Source organism: Convolutriloba macropyga, chromosome 1 (genome assembly GCF_964194025.1).
Source record: "Convolutriloba macropyga chromosome 1, txConMacr16.3, whole genome shotgun sequence".
In the NCBI taxonomy this organism is placed as follows: Eukaryota; Metazoa; Xenacoelomorpha; order Acoela; family Convolutidae; genus Convolutriloba; species Convolutriloba macropyga.
Window position 1 is genome coordinate 26,620,793 of NC_134468.1, and position 26,413 is coordinate 26,647,205.

At 36.0% G+C, this 26,413-nt stretch overlaps 1 protein-coding gene and 1 long non-coding RNA gene across 2 annotated transcripts in view; both read left to right on the top strand.

Moving 5' to 3' along the window:
- LOC142337224 (uncharacterized) overlaps window positions 1–26,413 on the top strand; it is a 644,691-nt gene that overhangs the window by 445,396 nt on the left and 172,882 nt on the right. The gene's annotated exons all lie outside the window — the stretch shown is intronic.
- LOC142347822 (uncharacterized) lies at window positions 1,173–26,116 on the top strand. The gene is made up of 2 exons (XR_012760705.1): window positions 1,173–1,491; window positions 24,858–26,116. It is a non-coding gene; the product is annotated as an uncharacterized LOC142347822 (long non-coding RNA).

Consider the following 26,413-nt stretch of genomic DNA (forward strand, 5'->3'; position numbering starts at 1 on the left):
GGTGGCCCAATTGGCGATGGAAAAATGCGTTATTGCAGATATTTAATGTTTTTCATGAGCAGCCTGTAATTTTAACGGTTGCGACCACGCTTTCCTGTTAATTTAATTGATTTTTTGTTTTTTTTTGTAGTCGTCTGACATTTTGAGGATAATGACAGGTCTTAATAGCTTCCTCTGAAGCACAAAATAACCTTTTCAATGAGTCATGTAGATACCTTATGTTTGTAATCAGTTTGAAAATGTTTGCTTTCAAAAATAGAAACGTGTGTTGCAATCTTTCTCTTATTTGTCAACCTGTTACCAAGTCTCCTTATTGAAAGGTCTCATATCTTATTTAATGAAGTACAAGTTAATTTGTTGAATTCATGTTTTTTCTTATTTCACATTCATTTTGTTAAGTTTTATTAAGTTTTTTTTAAATATAGACTTCCAATTGTGGTCGAAATTAAAGTTTGCTATTATTTCTTTTTTGTCTTGTCTAATATTCACAATAATGGCAAATCTCATCGACCCTCTCATCCAGCTTTTTGTTTTTCACATAGTTTTTTTTTGAACGATCTGTGAATTTTGGAAGTTTTCAATCTCTTCCTCATTTGGTAGACGATTGAATACAAACCTCGATTAGCGGGGTCGGAACATTGTGCGAATGCAAATTACCGAGACTCCCTGTTTCTATCTAATTAAAGTGCAAAAGTGGGTTCTAACAACTTATGCTTGTTCCTTCGGTGAAAAAGCGGGGCACCTTACGGTAGACGATTGTATCAAAAAAATTGATTGAAACAATTAACTTTCGTCATAAATCAGATTCATTTATCGTTAAACTAATTGGCAATCCAAAGCTAACTCATTACTACTGATTATCTACACTGTTTGAAAACACGATTTAAATGTTTGTCCAAAGGTTTTTATGTATCACATTTCAAACTAAATCAACTAATATAAAAAACGCTTTATTATAAGATTAATACTTATGGCAATTTCACTACCAATGCATACGCAATATTTTTAAATTTTGCTCCATTTTATGTGGAATACTCTCAAAGTCAATAAATTTTGTTCAGCAATTTGCTGCGGTTTTAAATTTTGTATATAGTTACGCTTGAGAAAATGCCTATTAAATTAAATTCTGTACAATTTTTTGTATTCCATCGCAAGCAGATTGAAATGAACAAAACTATTGTTATGGAAGTTATTTCGTCAATCTGTTCCACGCTCTGCATGAGACTACACGATGTACTTGACGTGTGTTCTGAATAGCAAGTTAAACTTGCTGCAATTTTTTCTTCTATTCCACAAGACATTAGATAAGAAAGTTTGATAAAATATTGAACAATCCATATTTATGTCGTCGTTTTAACATCCGACTTAGCAAATTACCTCATAGTTTCAGTTTACTATTAATGACCATAGCCGATTCGGGGTTATTCGTACAATGGCCGTATGATTAAAGTTATACTGTTATATAATTATAATTCTACAAGTGCCTGCACAGTATGTATCAATACATGTCAATTTGATGAAATTCACTTATCTTAAAATCTACGCGAATTACTAATACTTTTATAGTAATTTCTCCTACCTCCTGCTTTCAATACTTTTGTTTTGATTTTTTGGAAAAAAAAACAAGCCTTGATTCTCTGTTTGATGCTGGCCGACTTTTGTTCGGATTTTTTTTGCAAAAATCAACTGGCCACGTGTCGGAGAATCACAACGTAGCAGAACAAATTTGATTTGCCAAGAGTTTATAAGAATATTTAGTAACTGTATAACAGCCAATCAATGAAAAAGATAGAAAATAGGGGGAAAAACAATTAATTAATCAATCAAATAAAGAGATGAAAGGAAGGCCAAAGATGACTCAAAAGATTTGTCTTCAAACATTAATTAGATTAGGTGAAGATTAAAAGATATTGTATTTTAAAACAGAATGTACTTCAGAGAAAGTGTGGAAAATGTCAGCCCACAGACTTAGATTGACTGAGACAAATTGCAAAAACACGAAATAAGGTGTGAACAACCTGCATTTCTGCTAAAACTACTGAAGAACAACTAAAAGAAGCAAATAATTTTCCCAAGAACAAATATGACGTATCTAAGACACACTAAATAAATTAGTGATGTAAAAAACCAGTTCACTATTGATACAAATTTAACAAGGAGGCTCAGTAATATGCGATTGCACATAGTATTCCGACCAATCCCATCCACATCCTTGAATTAATTGGCTACCAAATGAAAACTTTAGAGATATAAAACTTTCACAAACATACATATCTTCAACAAACCACTAATGGAATAATTATTGCCGAGTTAGAGGGCCGATGAAAATTGTTGTTAATGGGACTACTATAACAAAGAATCATAAAAATCAAATAACACACATTAATCACGACCAAAGCTCGATGTCTATGATTAAAAAAATAACAAAATAACAAAATCAAACTCGCATCAGATAAAACTTAAACGAAAAATGACCTACACTTCACTAGAAAAGATATGGGAAAAGATATGTCCTCAATGCGACTTGAAAACAGGTCGACAAAAAAAGAGCAAAAAGGGTTTTTTTTTGAAAACAATGATTTTGGAAACAATAATTTCAAAGTGAACACTAAATCATAAAATTTTCACTGAATCAAATATAAGGTTAATTTATGTCTCCATAGAAAGCAACTGAGGCTTGGCATTATCCAGTGTACGTCATACAACAAAAAGACAGTGAAGCGCGACATTAAAAGTGCAAAAGACATTTTGCGCGAAAAAGACAGTGAAGCCGTTAAAACCTTAAGATTGTCAGTTGAAACCTTAAAAATGTTCAGCTGCGCATTCTTTGGCAAGCCAATGGAACCTACCAATAATGCTATAATTTTTTTGAAAAAAAATCCTATAAAAATCACAAAAATATAAAAAAATCAATAATATTTTACGAAATGATGTATCCACAAAACCCAGAAAGGAATGACTGAAAGTAAAAACTTTGGTAAGATTAAATTATAGGTCAGTGGAAAAACGCTTTGATAATTCGACTAAAAACTGATTAAAAAAATGGCGAGGCCCAATAATACAAATATGTTTTCGAAAACAAAATTTTTGAGAAACCATGACAAAATATTATTTCAACTGCATGAAATGGATTAAACTGCATTTTCTCAGGAATTCAAATGCGCCTCTTACTAATGAAAATAGGTCACAGGATTGCAAAATAACAAAAAATTCATGAAGAGGTCAAAACTTCACAAACAGTTTTGCGATACCACAGTGTTGAAGGCATAATAAATTTAAAATACTATCCGCAATATTTTTAAAAGGACAGTTGTTTCTCAACTGAATATCAATGGCTCCTGCTTACAAAAGGACTACATAACGTAGAAATGACAACCAAATGAAACCCAAAAGTTGAACAGTAACGAAAACTCGAGAATTTAGGAATTTATATGGTCGAATCCATCAGTCAAAACATTTAATCAACCAAAAAGTTAATGTTTTAATCAACAAACGTAGCTGACTTTTCTTACTAATGAGATTGAGCTACATGATGACAAAAAAGAGAGCAAAAATCAAACAGTTGAAGAAATATTTCAATTTATTTTTAACAAAAACTTATTTGAAAGTCATTGAAATTTTTTTGCTGACATCATTAAAAGGCTTCAATTATATGCCTTGAGAACGAAATGAAATCTATCGATATCAGGTATATGTTGTACAACACCAAAAACACAAACATAGTCAAATTTTTTAACCTAAATTCAATTTTGCGAGAGATATGTGTCTGAGTCAATAAAATTATAATCTATAAAACAAAAACAATTATGATATTCTTTTACAACTTTTTCAAGGCTGCGAAGCTTTTCAACTGTGTATTACTTTCATTTCCACCTACCATTATTGTGATATTTTGATGGGGAAACAAAATCAACCCACAAAACCTACAATTAAGCTCAAAAATCAATTAAATTTTTTTAAAATTTGATAATATCAGAACTAAAAAACCAATAGTTAAATATGAAACCGTTACCCAGATTTATTAATAACTCACTTGAAATGAATTTTGATTTGTGTTTACTGAGATTACTAGTTGAGAAAAATAAGTTTAAAAAATTGTCAATTATCAAAAAATCATCGACGTTTTGTTAAAACAAATAAATCCAAGGTCACAAGAAACCTTAGATAACAACTGGAAGCATTGTCTATGTTCAATTATACCTCAAAATGAAATATATTCTATCTTTAATTGTCAAGAAATTGTCATTGGACTACAAAAGTATAACAAATGAAAGCAAAGTCTTATAAATCCACAGAATTTAACGAAAATATTTGGTCAAAGCCATAAAAACCAAGAGCTTAACTCTGAAGCCATAATATATGTTCATTGGGCCTTAATTTTTAAAACAATATCTGTCAAAAATTGAGACCTGATTTGATTTTCTTATCAGTTTTTAACATAAAAAACTAAAAATGCGGAAACATTTAAAGAAAGGCCGCGCGCCTTAAAAAAATCATTAATTTTTTTTTAGTTTAAGGATCCATGGTGAGGTAAAGATCAACACTGATATTGCTGGGCGTCTAAGAAAAAACTTAGTTTTTCCTTTTTTTAAAAAAATAATTCAATTTTTAAACAAAATTTTTTACTACATGAAAAATATTGCATTTTGTTTAATGATCGAGTTTAAATTTAAATAAAAAACTTCCAGTATTGTTATTTCAGAAGACTCTTAAAGCCAGCGGGGGCACAACTGGCTCTCCTTTTGAGCTTACAAAAAATTTGTCCGCAGTTGTTAGGTGCCTACTTCCAGCAAATTTAGACAACATGCAAATTGGGTCCCATTTTTGGCAAACAAAAGCTGAATTTCGGAAAACTTTGGCATAACTTCTAGCTAACATACTCGACTCGAAGAGTTCAGCAACCCTGCTCTATCTTTTAAGATAAAAACAAAAACACTACAGTTAACAATTTTAACATATTCTGTCAAAATTGACGAAAAATAGGACAAAAATTACGGAAAATTTTAACGCAAGCGACGTAATTCGGCCGAATGCTCGCAAAAATTGAAATCTCGATAGCACCCTGTAAAAAGCGAAATTCAAGAAAATCTTTAATTCCATTTTCTACGCTGGATGGGCTTGCTTTCTAAAGATCCCACTCACAACCCTATATGATCATTATATCGATCCGACAAAATCGACTGAACAAAAAAAAATTGAGTACATAGTTCCTCCCCCATTAAAATGGGTGGGAACAACAAGTTCTTTGAAGGAATTTAATTAGTAGAGTGGGTTTCCGAATTACAATAAAAGAGTGGTCGCAAAAATTTTTTAAAAAATTATAGCCCTGAAACTGCAGAACATTACCTACCTATGTTTTGCGTCAATATAGAACTTTGAGTAAACAAGTAAAAATTAGATTCCATTGATACACAACCTGTTTAACCAGAAACCAGCTCAAATTTAGGCCAAGATTAGGCGCCAATGACGCTAGAGAAAATAGTCTGGGCGGTGTCTTAGATTGTGCAAAAAGAGTTGAGAAAAAAAATCTATAGATTTTCTTTTATAAAACTCTAAAATTCTACTTTAATGGCCAACTGAGCAACGCAAGAATGTATGATGAAAAAATTGAAGTAGCAACTCATCAATAGACACGGCAATGTACAAAATCAGGAAATCAAATCTGTGTGGTACTTGAATACGTTTTACGGCAGAAATAAGTTACAGGAACCTCTTGTTCTGACATATGAAAAGGAGATTGCGCATAACTGACTGGGCTCAATTAACACACCTCAAATCGCTCATAACACAGTTATGAAACAAAAGCGAATAACGAATGCTGAATATTTCAAATACACCATGGGTTTACTGGAAGATAGCAACTTGTGATATCTTAAACTTATATGCAGCTGCTTATTGTTTCGACCCCACTATAGTGGGAGGGAGGAACTATAAACTCACATGTTTTTTGTTCAGTCTTTTTTGGCCCATCGATATATTCATCGCATTAAGTTGTGAGATGTATCACTACCCAGGTCGAGGTGACCAGACCGAAGTGACCCTTGAACAGACGATCTTCGAGCGCACACATGTTCCCGGTGCTCTCGAATTACATGGTCTGGAAAAGGCTTCGAGCGCACTTTAGTATGAACAATATTCTGGAAATTGTTTGATTAGAGATCACTTCTGTCTGGGACGGTCCGATCAGAGATCGTTTTGAGCGCTCACTAGTATGATCAGAGACAATTTAGAGCCCACACTAGTCTGATCAGAGAGATTTTCGAGCGCACACTAATCTGATCAAGATAGGTTTTTGAGCGCACTTTAGTCTCATCAGAGGACGTTTCGAACGCACTTTAGACTGATCAGAGGACGTTTTGAACGCACTTTAGTATAATCAGAGCGACATTTCGAACGCACTTTTGTCTGATCAGAGGACGTTTTGAGAGCTAAAATAGTTTGTTATACTCGATTGCGACAGATTATTCCAATCGAGTCGCGAATGCTTATAGTTCCAATTAGTTTCGGCAGTTGCGCCACAAATGGCACTTCAATAACTACAGTTAGATTTTCTAATTGTCAACTTGGCTAATCGCGGTGCGATTGGCGCTATTCTATTTGACTGAGTCCGATTGAAGAGCGAATTACTAGATTTTAATTGGAACTGAATTTCAGCAGTGCAAATTACAGAATGATTAAATTAAAGTATAATTTAGCAAATGGAAGTTTTGTTCATAACATAAACACAAGACAGGAAGGAACTGCAAGATTTGTTCATAAGCTGAACAGACAGTTTCCTGCACAGACAGCATGAACAGACAAGAAGTGATGAAGATTTGGATGAACTGAAATTATACTAAATAACACTAGCACTTGCCCTTCAAATGGGTAGAACTGAACTGAATACGGTTATATATATATGATGGTTTATCCAGACCGTATGACATTTCGCACTGTTAGGAGAAAAGAAAATTAGTATATATAATCAGAAAATTAATAAATATTCACCGATTACATAAGTAATAAAATATTAATTATTATGTAAATTATAAAGAGTTCATAAAGTATCAATGAGTTTTTAATCGGATTCTGAGTTCTCTTTTTTTTCAGCCTGCAAGACCGTCATTGCTTTTGGGAGATTTGGGTTTGGCCACCTGCTGTCCACCTTCCGTGGCGAAACCTGTCCAATAAAGTCACTATTAGACTTCGTTGGGGGATTTCCGTTGAATACCCTTCTGTATTTTGAATTTTCTCCACCAATGACTGTGATGACTTCTTTTGTTTAAGAGTCTTTTTGCGCTTTCTCGCGGAAGACGTATCGGAATCAGACGTATCGCCTATAGTTAACTGTCGTTTGCTTGTTTTTCGTAAAATTGGAGTGGGTATTTGCGGAGAGGCCATTTGTACCGCGGATGGCCCAGCTTCATTCGGATTAATCGGTGGCGGCGCAATTGGAGCAGGTGGGCTGAAATGTAGTATTTGAGTAAGATCAAGTCTATTGATGAAAGCTTTGCCATGTTTTGGATTGCGCTTCGGGATTCTCATTTTTAGAGATCGTGCCACATTACTAGCTGAAGAGATGCAAGATCTTCCTGAACATACCACACTAATATCATCAGCCTGCTTTCTATTTCTCTTGATCTTGTTGTCACCGGTGTTTTTTCTTATTAAGTGTCGTCTATGTTTGTTGATTTCCTGCTCGATCGTTTTTTCGTATGTCTTTTTTGGTCTTCTCCCGATGTATTGTGTAAGCTTCGTATTTCGTTCTGCTCTTGTGCCAAACTTCGCAATATCCGAATTTTGTACCCGAATCTCTTGTCAATTCGGCTCTTTAATGAGGCCCGTGGTCGGGCTGATTTTGCACACTGTTTTTCCGGGAGCAAGCACCTCGTTAAGTCCATCGAGATTCTTCTTTTGTCGCTGGCTTTCGTGTATTTTTCTGGCTAGTTTCACTTGGATGCTTCTTTCCGAACACGGAATTGGCCTGGACACTCCTTCTGACTTGACCAACCGTTGCTCTCCGTCTTTCATTTTCTCTTCTTCTTTTCTTGCGCGGGCATTTGTGTCACAGATGACTCTCTCAATCTCAGTGTCCGAACAAAGAGCTGTATCTGTCCATTGTTCCTCCGTTAAATACGAAGGGCCTGGTATCGTGTCTTCATCTAAATAATGTTCAATTATTTTATTATAATTTAGATTTTTGTTATTAGGTTTAGTGGTGATGTTAGAAATAGGTGTATTACATTTTCTACCAAAGTGGGCTTCAAATGGTGTGATGTCTATTGTTTCTTGTTTTGAAACTCTCAGTCGTTGTATAATTGCATATAGTGAATTTTCTAATTTCAATTTTTTGTTTAGTTGTGTTTTCATCCAAGATAATTGTGGTTTAATTGTTTGGATAGGGCGTTCTACTAGACCAATTGCTCTATGATCGTTTGCTGGTGCAAATATAGGTGTAAGGTTATTTTATATACAGAATGTTTCAAACTTTTTTCCTGTTAAACATCCAGCTTGATCTAATCTAACTGTTCTAGGTACCCCGTGATTATATATATATATATATATATATATATATATATATATATATATATATATATATATATATTTAGGAATTTGATTACATTTGTACCGGAGGCGTTATTTACTATTTCTGCTGTTGGATATTTTGTATATCTATCTACACTTGTAATGAAACATTGTTCTATAACCTTTTGATTAAGTATTGGTCCACCAAAGTGTATTTGTATTTCGTCATTCGGTTCGACGCATTTTGGTAAAGATGCCCATTTGCGGTGCGAAATCACTGATTTAAGATTCTTACCAATTTCCGTGCAAGCTTTGCACTCACTGGCATCTGCCAGTATATCCCGGTGAATATACGGCGACCAAATGTTCTGCGCAAGTGAAAGCATGGCAAAACTCCCGGGATGCATCGAATGTATGTCCTCAAGTACTGCGTCCTTTACGGCTTTCGGGATTGCTATTCGCTCGTCAAGACAGACACAGCCATGTTTCACACTAAGATCCCGATAATAAGAGAATAGCTAGGGACTTATTTCTCGGAGTCGGTCGGGGTCATCTCGAATTACGCAGTCTCTCACCTGCTTGGGAATTGCGTCTTTCCCAGTTAATATGGCCAAAAGCTTTCTGCTAAATATCTTATTTAGCGTTTCGGTGAAGTAGATGTCATCTGCTTCCTCAATCAAACTGCCTGATGGGGTCTCGGTGTTAGAGGAGGTATATGTGCCGGGTGAGGAAGAAGTTATATCAGAGAATGTTACTCTTGCTTTTGTTGGGGTAGATTTCGATCGAGTAGCTTTAGTTTTTGGCAATTTATTGATATGGTTGACTGAATTACTTGTGTGAAGCGTTTGGTGTTTATACTTTGGAATATTTTTTGCGGGTGGTATTTATACTTTGGAATTTGTGTTTTCGCGCTTAATTTAGTGATTTTAGGTGGATTATTTGACTTAATACCATTAATGGGCTTTATTGGGTACAATTTTTTAGAGTGTTCACATTCTCTACTGTCTGACATTTGCACCTCTTTTGCAGCAAATTGGTTAATGGAATATGAATTATTCACTTTGCGGTTATTTAGTACAGATTGTGATTTTCTAACTTTAAGAGGTATTTGCGATGCAAATGGAGGATTTAAATGCGCATTAACTTTTGAATTTGATAGTGTTAATTGCAACGCGAAATGTACTTTCTTTTGAGAAAGCAGTAATTGTGGTGCAAGTGGTTTAGTACTAATTTGTGAATTAGTGTTTAGTGGTGTATGCATTTGCGGTGCAAATGACTGTTTTGAATGAAATGAAGGCGAATGTAACTTTATTGTGCTATTAAATTTTTGTAATGTGTTCTGTTTATGTTTAATTAGATGTTTCATTAAGTTGCGAATTTTAGATATTGTTGCTACTACGAAATTTTTGTCATATGTAGATATTTTTTTAACTCTTGCGAATGGGTTTCTAGATATGTAGTCTGCTAAACCCATTTTTGCTTCCGGCATGTATTCAATTGTGAAGTTGTACGAAAGTAATCTATCTATCCATCTAGATAGTCGACTATTGTACGATTTGTTTGATCTGTGCTTCTTTAGAATGGACAATAGCGCTCGATGGTCCGTTACTACAGTAAAATCTTTTCAATAAAGGTAGTATTTGAAATAGTCAAATGACCAGACTATTCCCAACAGTTCTAGTTCGTTAACACTGTAGCGTTCTTCTGTTGAGTTAGGAAATCGTGACGCAAATGCTATCGGTTTCCGACTTTCGGGTGTATTTCGCTCAAGTGCTGCACCCAATCCAGAACGTGAGGCATTCACACTTAACTCGAACATCGAATTTTGGATTGTAATTGCTATTTTCTGTGCTGTGGGCAATTTTTTCTTTTATTAAATTAAAATGTTTGGTGTGTTCTTCCGTTCAAACAAACTTTATAGATTTTTTGAGAAGTGGTCTAAGTGGATGGCATAATTGTGCTAAGTGTGGTATGAACTTACCAATATAATGTACTGATCCGAGAAAGGATCGGAGACGTTTTAGTGTTGTTGGTGGTGGTATTGTTAATATTGCTGCGGTTTTGCTTTTAATGGTGATATTCCAATTTGTGTAAACTTATATCCTAACCATTCAATTTACGTTTTTGCAAAATGGCATTTTTGAAGATTTACTCTAAAATTATCTTCGTCTAACTTTTTTAAAAATTTTATAACATATGCCAAATGATCGGTTTCAGTGCCGGTACTAACGATTATGATGTCGTCTAAGAATCAATAGATGTTTTGTAAAACATACTAAAGTGTAGTCCATTGCTTTCTGAAATTCTGCCGGCATATCAGTGAGACCGTAGAATCCAGTTTTGAATCTATAGGTGCCGGTGGAATCCCCACAGATAATGTTGAAACTACAGTGTTTTGCGGTGTCATGGTGGAGTTTTAATTGACTATATGCATATTTTAGGTCTAACGTGCTGAAATATGCCTGTTGGCCATTTTGGGTGTTAGTAAGATGTTGTGATATTGTATCAATAAGCATGTCAATGTTGGGCATTTGATATTTGCTTTTGTGTATTGCTTTAAGTAGTACTTTAGAATCTAATGCTAGTTTTATAGATTGGTCTTTCTTTACCGTAATTACGATCGGAGATATGAAACGTTTGTCAGAGCAACTAGATAATTTTTCGATATGACCTTCCTTCTGTAAGCGTTATAATTCCGCCGTGACTCTAGTTTGGAGATTTACTGGAACGCGTCGACCTTTTTGATGTTTTGCTGTGAACTTTTGATGAAATTTTGATTTCGCTACATGTGTTTTTGAAAGACCAATTCTTGAAACTAAATGTGGAAATTGCGCCGCGATTGTCTCTTGATTGTTACCTGTAGAATTATTAATGTTATTGACACATTTACCATTTTTTGGTTGTTGTTGCTGTACAACTGCAAGACCGAGGCAGTGGTGGAAGACGGTCACAAAATCATCATTGGCAGAGACCTCGCCAATGATGATTTTGTGACCGTCTTCCACCACTGTCAGACTGGCTTCTCTGTCTATCCAATTATTGTATGCAACCGTTGTCTCAAGATGTCTGAGGACTTTTATCGGATCATTGGAGAATGTTTTTAGGTCCCTCTTTTCCCTCTTATTGATCCATTTCGCAGATTGTGTAGTTCAAATTATTTGATTTGCTAATAATTTCAATATGAGACTAATCGCACTTCCAGAGTCAATCAAAGCGTTTGCTTTTACTTCTCCGAATTGTACTTTGACGTTTAGAGGTTCGAGCTGATTTGCCGAATCATACGAGATTGCCGCCACATAGTCGTCAGAGTCACTGTCAAAATTCGAATCGTATACTTGCTCGTATAGTTGCTAATAACTAGTTATGTAGTTAACGGATTCCTCGTCGTCACTTTTTTCGGGAGACTTATCAATTTGATTGACGTTTGTTTGCGGGGCTTTATGTGTTTGTCCCTGTGATCGTTTTGGCTTTCGACACTTTCTCGCAAAATGGCCAGTTATTCCACAATTATTTCACTTTTTTCCAGTTGCGGGGCAAATCTGTCGATGATTGTGACTCCATCGTAGGCCACAATTCATACAGATGCTGCTGTATTGGTAGTTTTGGGGCACAGTTGGGTATCGCGTGAAATCTCGTTTGGGTTGTTTGGCATTCGCGTTGCGATTGCGTGTCTGGTAATTGTTGACTACATTCACTGAGTTTGTGGTTGACATCAAATTCTGATTATTCTTTTGCTGAATTTGTGCCCCCGTCTCCATCTGTTTCCTTTAACAACTGTCTTTGGGTTTCATGATCTATCATATTTAGTATGAAAGCATCTCGAATTAGGGTAGTTTCCTCAATTCCTATACTACAGTTTTCAGATTGTTCTATTAAACGACCGTAGAAGCTTTCAACATTTTCATCTTTTTGTTGTTTACAAGAGTAGAAGACAAAGCGGTTGTAAGCTATATGTCTCACTTTTGTAAAGGAGTCCTCCATTGCTTGCCATAGTTATTTAAATGGCTGTTTTTCTAATTGAAAATAAGGATGTTTGCTTTTCAAAATAGTCGTCCCTCCGTTCCAATGCTCAAATACAACAAAGATATCGATTTTTGGTCACATATCCCCCAAGGTTTATCTCAGCACAAGATACCGATTTCCTCAATCTTTTAACAACGACTTTGCCAATTTCTCTTGAGTTGTTGGTTACGGATTTTTCTATCCCTTTCTGTCGCTTGCGTGTGGTTTTCCACTGGTTCCTCGTAAGTTGGCTCGGGTGGATATGTTACCACTGTTTTTGGATCGTTTAGAAGGTTGTCGAGTTGAATTCCCTCTTTTGCTAGCAATGCTAGCTTCCACTGTTGAGTCCACTTATCCCACGTCAATGGAGGGGTGGCAGTAGGCTTCTCCCAAAATACATCTACATGAAGAGGCGTCTTCTTTGATTCAGCTGCTGACTGCGCCATGTTATACTCGATTGCGACAGATCATTCCAATCGAGTCGCGAATGCTTATAGTTCTAATCAGTTTCGGCAGTTGCGCCACAAATGGCACTTCAATAACTACAATTAGATTTTCTAATTGTCAAATTGGCTAATCGCGGTGCGATTGGCGCTATTCTATTTGACTGAGTCCGATTGAAGAGCGAATTACTAGATTTTAATTGGAACTGATTTTCAGCAGTCCAAAATACAGAATGATTAAATTAAAGTACAATTTAGGAAATGAAAGTTTTGTTCATAACATTATCACAAGACAGGAAGGAACTGCAAGATTTGTTTATAAGCTGAACAGACAAGTTCCTGCACAGACAGCATGAACATCCAAGTGATGAAGATTTGGATGAACTCAAATTAAACTTAATAAAACTAGCACTTGCCCATCAAATGGGTAAAACTGAACTGAATACGGTTATGGATATATGATGGTTTATCCATACCGTATGACATAGATTAAGCACTGTCGCAAAAAATCTACAGTTGAATTAACGAACATATTTTTGAGATTTTCCAGTATGTTTTTAGTGTTTTCCCCTCCTCCTTCTCTCAATCGGGCTAGGGAACTGCTACGGTGGAATTAAAAACAAACAACTATTGGAGATTGTGATAAAGACCCGTCCAGCGTAGAATATATAAGTAAAAAATTTTTGAACTTCTTCTTTTCCGCAAATTTTTTGAAGTGTAATATTTTTTGTAATCAAAGTTTTATTGCTTTCTCTAAAAATAGAGGAGGGTTGAATGGTTTTGAATGGTTCTATCCGATTGTTTCGGCGAACTGATATCTTTTTTTTGTTTTGCAAATCTTCTTGTCAAAAACATGCTTTGATCAAGCCCATTTATTCAAATTTGCCAAAAGTAGAGACTTTAGAATAGCTAGCATAATCTTCTTTGCTTTGTTTCACCTTCCAGAGGACTAACTTTGTTTCACCTTCCATTAACTCTATTTATGTTGAGGCTACGCTTATCAAATAAATTGACGATCCAATCCAGAAGCAAAGTTAAAATAGCATGACAAGCGAAATTTATTGCTCCATTCTATCGCAGCCATATTGATTTGTTCACGTTTGTCATCATTATTTTTAGTAAATATTATTAGTAGGTGAATTCTATAATTGAAGAATTGAAGTGAACGTCAAACTCGAATTATCTCAAGATTAGCAAAACAAAATAAAGACTTAACAATATTGCATCAGATTCTTTGCGATTGGTTTGCGAATCAACCTGTTAATGAAACAAATTATTGGACAAAATTTCTACATGGTTAACAAACTTCACTTGATATCAAGTTTGCAGGGAAAAAGTGACGTTAGGACAACATTTCACACTTTGTCGACATCCTCATCTACAAACAATCAAAGATGCAATTTGATAAGTAAAACTACGTGACTGGAGCTTGAAAAGGAGCATAAAAAAGGAGCATGAAAAACTACCAAAAATCAGTGGAAAGTTGCTTTGTTGGTTAAATTAAACTGACCTGCTTTGCGTATTGAAGCACATTTTTTGAGCGTTAAATTTATTTTTATCGTGTCTTGTTTCTGAAGATCATCGTATTATTTGCACCGCTCAATTTAATTTTGACTGGTGAAAAGAAAATTAAATTTTATATTCTCAAAACTTTCTGAGGAACCGATTTCCCAAGTAAGCGAAAATTTTTGTTCAAAGCACATAGACAGAAGCACTTATTGGCTTGAACAAAGCCTAGCATAGTTTCAACATTGGCGTGAAGAAGGCCAATTGAAATTAGTTATTAAAGCGAATAATTGGAAATTCGTTAAGATTTTCTTTGGGTCCGCACAATTCTGTTACCTAATCAATTTAATTAATTGTTTTTGCGTTCAATAGAAAAATTTTTTTCTGGCACTATAATTAAAGATACTTTGAAATTTCGATTTATAGCTTGAGTTGTTAACCAAAACTCAACAAAACTTGATTGTTTGATTTTAATTTGTTTTGTTATTCCGAGAGAAACAAGTTGTTGAACAGCAAAGCCGAGCGACTATTTAATGAGAATGATTGAGAAACAACTAAAGCAACGGCAACCTATAGCAGTTTATACAATTCAAATAAATTAACTGGAAACTTAATATCCGGACGGATTTGAAACTGCTAAAACGAAATGGGTGGTGTGAAATTTTTCTTTGTCTCCGATAGGAGAACAGCAGAAACATTTGTTCCCCGACCCGGATAGTGAAGGCAAATCGCTGTCCACCATGATGAACAGATATCCAAAGGCACTCATCAAAAAAGTCAAACGAGTCAACAGCAAAATGCCAGTGAGGCAAAAAGAAGAGTGCAGTTCAATCAAGAAATTGAAGTGCGAACACTGTTTGACTTGATTAAGCAACAGGAAACGAACCGAAACTAGACAATTTGAACAAAATCAGCAAAAAACAGTTTCAAGGAACAGCGCATTTTTACGGCAAGAAGTTTCAAGATTTAGTGGACGAAGTTAACACTAATCCAAAGCTTGGCTACGAAATAATTGAAAATTCAGATCGACCCAACAAGCTAAAAATCCTATGCCAACAGACTGTTCACCTTCTAGAGGAATAAAAATCCAAGCACCTGCCTCGTTGAAACGAACTCACGTACTACCAAGCAAACTTCGTTGAAGAACAACTAAGAGAAGCAAGGAAGTGCAGAGCAACTTTGAACTGCATATCATTGGCTTGCTTATATAAGCAAAAGCTCGCAACCATCAATGAATACAGAGCAAAGCAGCCCAAATTCAACAATGATCGACAGCGAGAATAGCAATAACTATCCTAGGGACAACCCAGTTGCTCAAATAAAGCAAAGTGGAGCAACAGCAGGCAGCCAAGATAACGAGAACGTTTCAGAAACATCTTCAGCAAATCAAAGGGGCGAAGAACGGATAATACAATTTGATATCGTATTTGAAATTAAGATGCGACTAGAACAGGCACGCTTTGAGCAGAGGCGTCCGGAGCTGTAAATGCAAATAAAGGAACTGGAAACAAAACATCAACTACTGGAAGAAGAGCGTGAACTAGAGCGCACAGTGATGAGAATGATTATTTTCGTACCCAAACAACTAATGCTCGAGACAAATCGCATTTCAATTGAACCCTAAAGAAGAGAGATCTCTCAGACTGGGTCAGTAGATATGACAACTTTCTAATACCAGACCAATCAACACATCGCTTTGAAGCAACCCCGGAAGTGAACAGGCATAGCTACCTCTCACAATATCGCAGTTCAAGCGATTGTTCGTCAAGTGTTGAAGACCAAAACGTTTCCCCTAGAGCTGGTCTACGATAAAACTGTGGTTACTCCGGTAGCATTAACCTACCAAAGCTGAAGTTGAATAACTTCAACGGAAAACCTCTGACCGCGAATGACCGGAGTGGTCTAGTATGTTCATTTCTATAGTTGATCAACAACCAATATCCTACTCAGAGAAGATGACCATCTGAAGACTCAACTGAAAAAGAGAACTAGGTCAGCAATATCTGAAAAGGGCTATTCTGGACAATTCTATAGTGCCGCATGAAGCATTCTGTAGAAGAAATTTAGACGTCCTTTTGTGATCATCGATTAACAACTAGAGGTCGTTGAGATCCTTTGCAAGGCTAGACTGTTGAAACCTCACAACTCAAGAGATCGATCAGTTTCTCAGTTGTGGTTTCAACCTCTGTGATTGTGCTCAAAAAATACAAGCAAGCAGATTGGTGATCTGCAATCAAACTCGATACTGTATAGGGCAGTAGATAAACTACCTCAAGCTCTCAAAGGGAAGTTGTGGTTCTGTGTTGACGATCAAGACGAGAACTTGCCTAATTTGTTTAGGTTTGGAATTGGCTATCTAGGACGGCATTGATGCGCAAAGGTTTCTCAGCTTTCAAGTCAGAGAAACAAGAAAAAGACCGAAAAAGCACAAATAATAACAAACGGTTCTCGAAAGCGTTGGGTACCAGTGCGAGTTCGAATGTGAAAAAAAGAAGCAAATGCAAAGAAATCGCTGTCTACTTGCTGATGGCTCTCATTTAATTTGGAATTGTCCACTAACCTGGAACGTGAGTATGAATGATCAGTGCGTAGCAGTGAGGAAGCAACGCTTATATTACGGATGTCTAGGCAAATGCCATGAAAAAAAGATTGTAAAGTCAATGCATGTGATACCAATGGGTTTACTATGAAGCACAACCAATTGCTACACTCAGAAAACAAAATTAACGAGGGCAATCACGTCGTCAATGCAATCGAAGTTACGAGTTTTCTTCAGATAGTTCTTGTCTCAAAACAAAGCGGTGACAACAGGTTGAACACATATGCTTTCCTCAATAGTGGATCTTCAATTTCATTCATCAAGCAAAGTGTGTAGTGCAAGAGAATTTAAGAGCCCAAGGCACCGATGCTACGATCAGCATAGCTGGTAAGCACGGAACGAAGGATCTGAAGACAGAAACGGTTTCTCTCAGAATAAATTGACATTCAAAGGTGCATTCAAGCGAAGCGTTTGTACATCTCCTTGGGAAACACTACCCACGACTGCATCAAGCTGAAGCAAAGCTTCAATGACTTGAGTGTTCTACCCAACAAATGCTTCAACTTGATGGAAGCTGGCATTATCTTTGGTCAAAAGTCTTACGAGCTACAACGCCCTCAGGATTACAAGAAATGGACGCGAAGTGAAATTATTGCCAATCTAACAGAGCTGGGATGGGTAGTCAGTGGACTCATGCCGGGAAAGAAGAGAAAAGTTTGTCATATCGCCTTCACAGAAGATGTTAAAATTGCCGACAATATCCAATTAGTTCAAAATCAACGTCCGCTTCCAATCTGGCTTTCAAAATCAACGTCGTCAGTCAGTCAAAGAAAGAACTGCTGGCACACAAATCTAGAGGGTACGACAAAATTTATCGGAGAGCAGTACAAAGTGGGAATGCTGAGGAGTGAACCAGAGCCAAACCTGTCGACGAACTATAGCAGTCTTTGGTCAGCTTTACTCACTGCAGCGAAGATTTCCAAGGGACCCACACCTGAACAATTTATATCAACATTCAATAGATACAGATGTGGAAAAGGGGTTTCGAAAAGGTATTGAACGAATCCGAAATGAAATGCATCTTCAAGAAAAATGGTCTTTGCCACACCGTCCAGTTCTAAACTCGAACAAGCCAGGCAGATTAAGGCGTGTTTGCAATGCTGCATCAAAGTACGATGAAGTATGCCCGAAAAACAAGCTATTAGCAGAAGTTGATCTACTACACGGGTTGATTGGAACGATATTCAGACTTCGCAAAGGACCAATAGCCTTGACATATGATATTGAATCGATGTTTCCCAACATGCAGTTACCCAAGCAATCGCGGAACACCTGAAGTCAATCAGCAAAACGAAGCAAACAGAAGTTGAAACTTATGCAGAGGGATTCTGAGTGCCTCGACTATAATGGACTGTTAAAGATGATAATCTTCAAGTGTGCCAATCTCCATGGGAAGATTCTTTCAGTGGTATCTACATTGTTCGACGCGATCGGACTGTTTTCTCCGTTCAGTGACACATGAGACAACTTCTGAAAGACATCTGGACTAGATATGGACAACATTGAGAAAACGAAGTAGAGGCTGATGAAGAAGCCGAATCCAGCAGTGAGATGGAAAGAACAACTTCCAGTTGTATCTGAAACAGGCATCGACAGAAAATACTTCGATACAGCGAGGGATAAAACTGAACTTTATGTGTTTGCTGACGCATCTGAAGACACAATGTGCGCAGTGGAATATCTACGTTCACAACCGAGGAATACTCAACTGACATAGCATTTGTCATTGGAAAATGCAGAGTGGCCCGGGTGATACATTTTTCAATAGTCATGGCAGTGAGATTGAAGGACCAGATAGTCAAGGAAGACGAAATAAAGATATATTTTTTGTCGCTTTGGTCACAGTCAACTACAGTATTGAATCGGAAACACAGCTTCCATCGCAAGCAACACCTATTTATTTTCAATTGAGTAGCTGAGATACTGGATACAACTGATGTTTCACAGTGGAAACAAGTGAGCGATATCAATAACCCAGCGGATGTTGGCACCAAAGCAATCAGCGTTGAGGAACTCAAGAAAAGTGATTGGCTCATTGGACCCACCCAACCTGGTTGAAGCTACTAGAAAACTAATGGCCAGATTAGGGGAACCTAATCTTTGCCTCAGACCCTCATCAGGCTGATCATCAGAAGATACCCTCATCAGTCTCCATGATACAGGTTGACGAAAACAAAGCGGGAACGGTTCAGTAGCTTTAACACGATAGTGAACACAGTTGGTATAGGTACAGCGGGCATTAAGCAAACAAATAACAGCAACAATCATAGTCAGTGTTGATAAAAGAGAAAAAGCAATAGCAATCATCTTCAGGTTACTATACCGAGAACATTCTAGTGAAGAGATAAAATCTCTGAAAGCTGGAAATGAAACTCCAAAAGGCAGCAGACTCTTAGAATTTTCAACCTTCTTGGTGGAACAAGGACTTATTCGAGCCAAAAGCAGAATAGGTGAAAGTAATTGGACTTCAATGCAAATCATCCAATATCGCTACCTGGGAAACATCCTGTGTTTAAATTCTTCTAGCAAAATGAGCACAATGACAATCAAAACAGCAGCAGATAGCATCTGAGAAACAATATTCAGCAGAAGATGTGGATCTTAGGCATGCAAAACGCCTTATGCTCAATCAAGAACAAGTTTGTTACTTTCAGAGAAAATATAAATCAAATGATAACACCAGTAATGGCCGATCTACCCGAGGAGCGATTAGATTGTTCAACAGCCTTTACGAATGTTGGAGTGGATTATTTTGACCCTTTCTTTGGGAAGATTGTGTGAAGGAACGAAAAGCGATGGTGTTGTCTGTTCACATGTATAACTATGAGCGGTGCATACAGAAGTGATACCCAAGTTGGACACATAAAGTTATCTTAGTGCAATCATGAGTTTTACTACAAAAAGAGGCAGACACAATGGAGTATGAGAAATGTTGGTGAGAAGTTGCAGGGAAGCAATGTATGTAGTATTGGGGAACAGATCAGTCACGGAGGACGTTCTTTCAACTACGATGTGTTTTATTGAGCAGGCATTGAACGCAATACCGTTGACTCCAGTCAGTTCAGAAGTTAGTGAATTGGAAGCATTGACTTCCAATCACTTCTTGCTTGGCAACAAGAAGGTTTGCATACCCTATCTACCAAGCGCAGAAAATTTGTTGATCATCGAAATCTATTTCGACAACCTCAAGTCCAATGTTTTGTTGTTGCTAGTCCCACTAATACAAAATCCAACTTCCCTATTCAACAGGTAAAACTAAATCTATGCTGCGTTTTCTCTTGATAACTAATGGTTCTTATGGCTTTGTTTATGTCTGTTTTCTTAATAAAAATCAGTGACGTTTTGAACTATGTACCTGTTATATCATAGTCCTCTTGACCTGGAGCTTAGAAGCTTAGTCTGAGTGAGGTCGCCAATGAGTTTTTTTAGAATTATTTTCATAAATGTTAGCGGATTTTTGTGCAGTTCATTTTTCTTCACTCAATAGTTAGCTTAGTTTCTGCAAAGAGAGCTGGTATCCTCTTTCTAGCTAGTCGAATACTATTCTTTATAACTTCTTTGTTTCCAATTAATGCTTTCTTGTGTTTGATACTACGCACTTTTGTTTTTAAAAACTCAATTATGGATACCTGCATTTTTGGAAATGGTTCTTTGTTTCTCTGCCACAATGTCACATCAATACGTTTCAGAGAGAAAAGCAATCAAATAAAGAAATGATTGGGTATGAGAAGCGAGAAATTTGCATTATGGAAAATTAAAAAAAATCAATTTGTTTTTATTCAGGATTTTCCTAGTAAAAATCACTAATCCTTAAAAAGACCTATTTTCTGTTTAGCAGTGAAGACGAAATATTGCAATTATCCCACAGTTTATCAATGTTTTGGTAGTGGGTCGGCATTTGGCATCAATTTCCTTAAATCAAATACTTTGTTTGTCAAGCTTCATAAAAAAAAATGCGCTTCATTGTACTATTGCGTACTAAACATAGATTCAACCCTTCTAATTCTTCAAATAAGTGCAGAAATGAAACCTCTTACTTAAGTTATCTTAGGAAATTCCCACATATTGTTTCTCAGATGCTATTACTTTGATCAGAGTATGAGAATAATGGCTGAATAATTTAAGACCTTTGGCAGTTTTTTGAACAAATAGTGATCGTGATAAGCAATGGCATCTCTGAATATGTCTGAACAGTCCCGATTGAGAAAATTCAAATAAACTCAGATTTCTCAACTCAAATTAGAGGTCACCTACTAAATTGATTTTTGCAATCAGTCAAACAAAATTGGCAATACGTGATTTGGCTATGGGTAAAATGGAATTGTTTAAACTGACTTGACACCATTAAAAACGTAAATTTTCCAACTGATGCACAACATGGGTTGCAATATCAGATGTGGAACTAATATGTAATTTTAGTGAAATTATTAATAAAGTGTCCAACAAAGAGACGAGGTCCAAAACGCTGTCAATTTAGTATTTCGTTGTTGATTACCTGTTTAGCTTCAGAAAGATTTTGCTGAACTACAACTGAAACAATTTTTCATCTGTTAAATTTTTTGTTTTTGGTTGAAAAATGTTCAAAAAATTTTGGAACTTAATGCAAAAAGTCATTCACAAATTTTATCACGTGTGCCGACGATCTGCTATTCAATTTATATTTAGCTTATTCTCAATTTTGCTTCTTCCCAATACGCTAAGCAAGTGCTAAGTCCATTGAACCCCTCCAGTTGTCAAGATTGTGACGTTACAACCAGTTTAGGTCGCGGGTCGAGAGAAACTCGGAAAAATATGTAAGATAAGCGGTGAAAAGTTAGTTTTTTAACCGCAAATTTCGTACATAATTTTGCGGTGAAATGCGGTGAAGGCGGTGAAAATATGTAAGTTCACCGCTAGTGTAAATGGTGATCTTACAAAAATTCACCACAATTCACCGCTAAAATATGTAATTTCACCGCTATATTCAGCGGTGAAATTACATATTTTAGCGGTGAATTGTGGTGAATTTTTGTACGAGCACCGCTTACTCTAGCGGTGAACTTACATAATTTCACCGCATTCACCGCATTTCACCACAAAATTATGTACGAAATTTGCGGTGAAAAAACTATTTTTTCACCGCTTATCTTTCGGCGGCATATTTTTCCGATTTTTTGCGTTGAATTTTTGTAAGATTAAGGCTTACTCTAGCGGTGAACTTACATAAATTCACCTCATTTCACCGCAAAATTATGTACAAAATTTGCGGTGAAAAAGAAACAATTTTGCACGGGCTATCTTACATATTTTTCCGATTTTTTGCGTTGAGTTTTGCAGCAGTAAACTTGTCGTAGCTTTTGCATGGGCCTTTTTAGTTTATTTAGAGTAGTGCCGGTGCCTTACTGTGCTCCATAAGAAGTGCACCTGACCTAGCCGCCAAGGAAACAAACAAAGACCCTAAATAGCTAAGACAAAGAAACAAGCAAACATATAAATGAACATCAAAATGCACAACAAAGGGGCACAGAGAGGGCGGGGAAAATGTAAGTCATTTCACCACTAAGTTAAGCGGTGAATTTATGTACTTTCACTGCATTCACTGCTTTTATCACACAATTTTAACATTTTTTTACAAGCGGTGAGGTTATGTAATTTCACCACATTCACTACTGTTATCACAAAATTGTAACACTTTTCTCCAAGCGGTGAATTTATGTAAGTTCACCACCAAGTTAAACGGTCAATTTGTGTAATTTCATCGCTTTCACCGCTTATCATAAATAATTGGGACACTTTTTTTCAAATCTGTGAATTTATGTAATTTCACCGCTAAATTCAGCGGTGAAACCAGGTAATTTTAACGCTACCAGGATATTAAGATTTTTATCTCCGCATTCACCGTTTATCTTCCACCTCAACCCGGGGACTCATTCTAGCCAGGTTTAAACCTATTAAAACGATATGATTGGCCTTTTATCAATTATCAAAGAATTGGCATTCGGTTAACCATCATAGTGTAATTTGAGAGCTTATTGTTTTTTTTCAAAGTGGTGCTCTTGTACAAACCTTTGATACAAATATATTTATAATTTAATGATTGAGCACAAAAAGTGAGAAGTCTTGCATCATGGAAAACAAAATTGTAATAAACTTTTTCTGAATTTCCCCTGATTCTGAATTTTTCCCAGTTTTTGCTTAGCAGTGCACCCAACATTTTGTTTACATATTCTTCTAGTAGTAGGGAAAAAACTTTAACAGATCTGAAGTGTTTTTGTAACCCAACTTTACTCAATTTTTTTTTCTAATTCGTCTATTTAGCACCAATTACCTTGAACCATTTCTTTTTGTTGCTATTTTGTCATGAAGAAAAAGCTCTCCGTTTTGATATTGTATTTTGAAAATCGTTTCAACCGTTCTATTTTGTTAAACAACTTTACAAATGAACAATCTTACTTGATTTAGGAAAATTTGGAAAAAAAATTTAGCGAAAATTCTAACCTTAAGATTTTTCTCAGATAATTTTATTTGATTCAGAAAGAGACAATAGTGGCTAAAAAACAATCGATTTACGTCTTTCTTGTTAGGGTGCACTCTTTTAAAAAACAAACGAAGCGTTGCTTATCTATATGTCAAAACCTTTCAGGATACTTTTTCGACCACTATGTTTCACCAAAAGTATAATTGCAATTGTAACTAACGTCTTGAATGTGTTGTTTCAATAGTAGATGCAAAACAGATAAGAAAATAACACAAAATGCAATTAGCGATGTGTTTGCCTCAACGGTTTGTATTTGTTAGCCCGGCTCACATATGTACTTTGCGAAATTTGCTTTGATTGTAAACAAACAAAATTACAAGATATAACAGAAAAAGACCATGAACGACAATTTCAAGGATTTCAAGCGTTGACATTTTTTGTTTCATGTGTTGACAAGATCTTTGTTTTCTGAACATATATTGTATAAATTATCAAGTTTTTGTTTTTGAGGAGCTTTTATCCCATCCTCTGAATATTTCTTTCCAAATTGAATGAATTTCTTGATGAAAATGTTTATCATTGTAAAAGAAACGTTGTATTATGCCGATTGACTCAACATGCTGCACACGGTCAGTATTTTTGTTGTGCAATGTAATTCTCGCAGATTTTCAATAAATTCAAAAATTTTGATGTTTGTCTGTTCCTTTTTGACAATTATTTTAGTAAGGACGATTCCATTAATACCAATGTTTTGGGGCTAAATTTTTCATCTATTGTGGCGACAAGATTTTTGTAAGCTGAAAACAAATCGCCTAAGTTTTTACGTTTCATATATTATATTTTTTCGATATTAATGTAATCATTTTTGATTAGATAATAATTGCAATTTGTCCATTGATGTCAAACCTGGGTACGCAGGTACACTGCAATTTTGAATAATTGCTCCATCTTTTCCTAGATGTCTGATAATATTACCACCCATTGAAAAAACTTCTGCTATTTCCTCGATTTTTAACGTTTCAAATTTCCGCGAAAAAATTCGTTTTTGGGCCTCGCATTACTTGTCGGAGTTATTGTAGATATAGGCGGAGCTGTTACAAGTGCCCATTTTTAAATGAATTCACTCACGTTTACCACATGATCAGCAATGAGACTTTCCTTCTCTTCCAATTTTTGGTAAAGTCTGCAATAAATTTGATAAAATTCTTCTTTTGATTAACGATTAAATAATCTGTCGTTTAAAAACTATTAACCCTCAAAAATGTCATTTATTACGTTTCAGGAACGCTCAAAATTACTTTGTATATTTGTCTTTCGTAAAATGATCATGTTAATTTCTGTTTAGACATTAATCGTGTTTTGGATCCCGAAAGCTATTTATTAATTGGAGTTGCACAACGTTTCTTTGCCTGATGAGACTCAACTTTTCTGTACGACGGTTTCTCCGAAAATCTTCACTTAATATTTGCGTTGTATGTCTTATTTTAGCATATGTCCCTATGTTGATCTTACTCCTTACTGTGTTCTGTTCCTCCTCTGGCATTTGCATTACCTCTCAACTGTCCGGATTAGTTAAACTTTACTCAATTACGAGCCGACCTGTGACGTCATTAGAGTTGCACAGGACAGCAGATTCGAGTTTTTCCATAAATTCATGCAGTCACGTTAGATCCCTGGAAAGTTTGTCCCAAAGTTTTACAAAATTTATAATTATTACAACTCAAAAATCCGGCTCTACCTGGTTCGTAAGGCGACTGGGAACGCATAGAAATGTTTTCACAACTGATAATGAGCCCATAGAATGGATCACAAAACTTAGTCTTCGGAATAATGGCAATTTCTGTAGCTGGTGCGAAATTCAACAAAAAATTGTTGAAACTTATCAACGGCTTGCTAATTTTAAAGCTTCAGATAAAAACGGCGAAAAAGGTACAGAAGCTTTAGCTCTTGGATTTAAAGTTATGTATTCACAAGTGCGTCACGTGTTACCTGAATTTGTTCATTTTTGTGCAATGAACAGTATTCGCGTTGTTCACTTTTACAGAGGAGCAAGTGTTGCTTCATACTGGACATACAACGCACAGTTTCTAGACAGGCTTCAAACAGGAGACAAGAATGCGATCAGGACAAGTAAACACGTTACAGTCTCACCATCTCTGTTGACAAATGAGATCAGCTTAGATATTGTAGACTCAATTGGTGCTGAAAATTTTGTCAAAAATTTAGAAAACTTGAAGAGTTTGTTTCGCCGTCGTTTCATGTACGCTTCAAACGAAGTGTTTTATTTCGAATTGGCGTATGAGAAGATGATTGGAAAGTTTGCGGACAAATATTGGAAACTATTGTTTAGCTTTTTAGACGTGTCGGTGGATGAAATTACAAATGACACTCTCAGCAGAGTTCACACATCAAAGTGCAATGAGAAATTTTCCGATTGGCCCAACTTGCGGAAAAGGTTGAAGAATACTGATTCGTTTTTCGCGTGCGATATGGGGAATTAGACGACAAAGTGGTTCATGAATTATAAACAAAACTCAATTTTTTTCTGATAATTGAAATTTATATGTAAATGCTTATTTCATTTGAAATTCAAAATTCGCCTTAGCTCAATTATTAAATGTTGCTAACAAGTGCCCTTCAATCAAATATCTCAAGTGCTCTAGTTTCTTCTCTCGAGAACGGTCTGGGAAAGAACATGTGCGATATTTGTTTTAATTACACCAAGAGTAAAGCAAAAAACTTAAAAATGATTCAAACGCAGTTATTTTCCCTGGTTGAGGTCCCAGACCGAAAATCGATGTCTGCAGACCGAATTGAAAGCACAAGGGGGTGTCCGATCTTAAAAATTACACGGTCAGGAAACATGACTGAACGCACCATAAATTGGACATGTGTAACTCT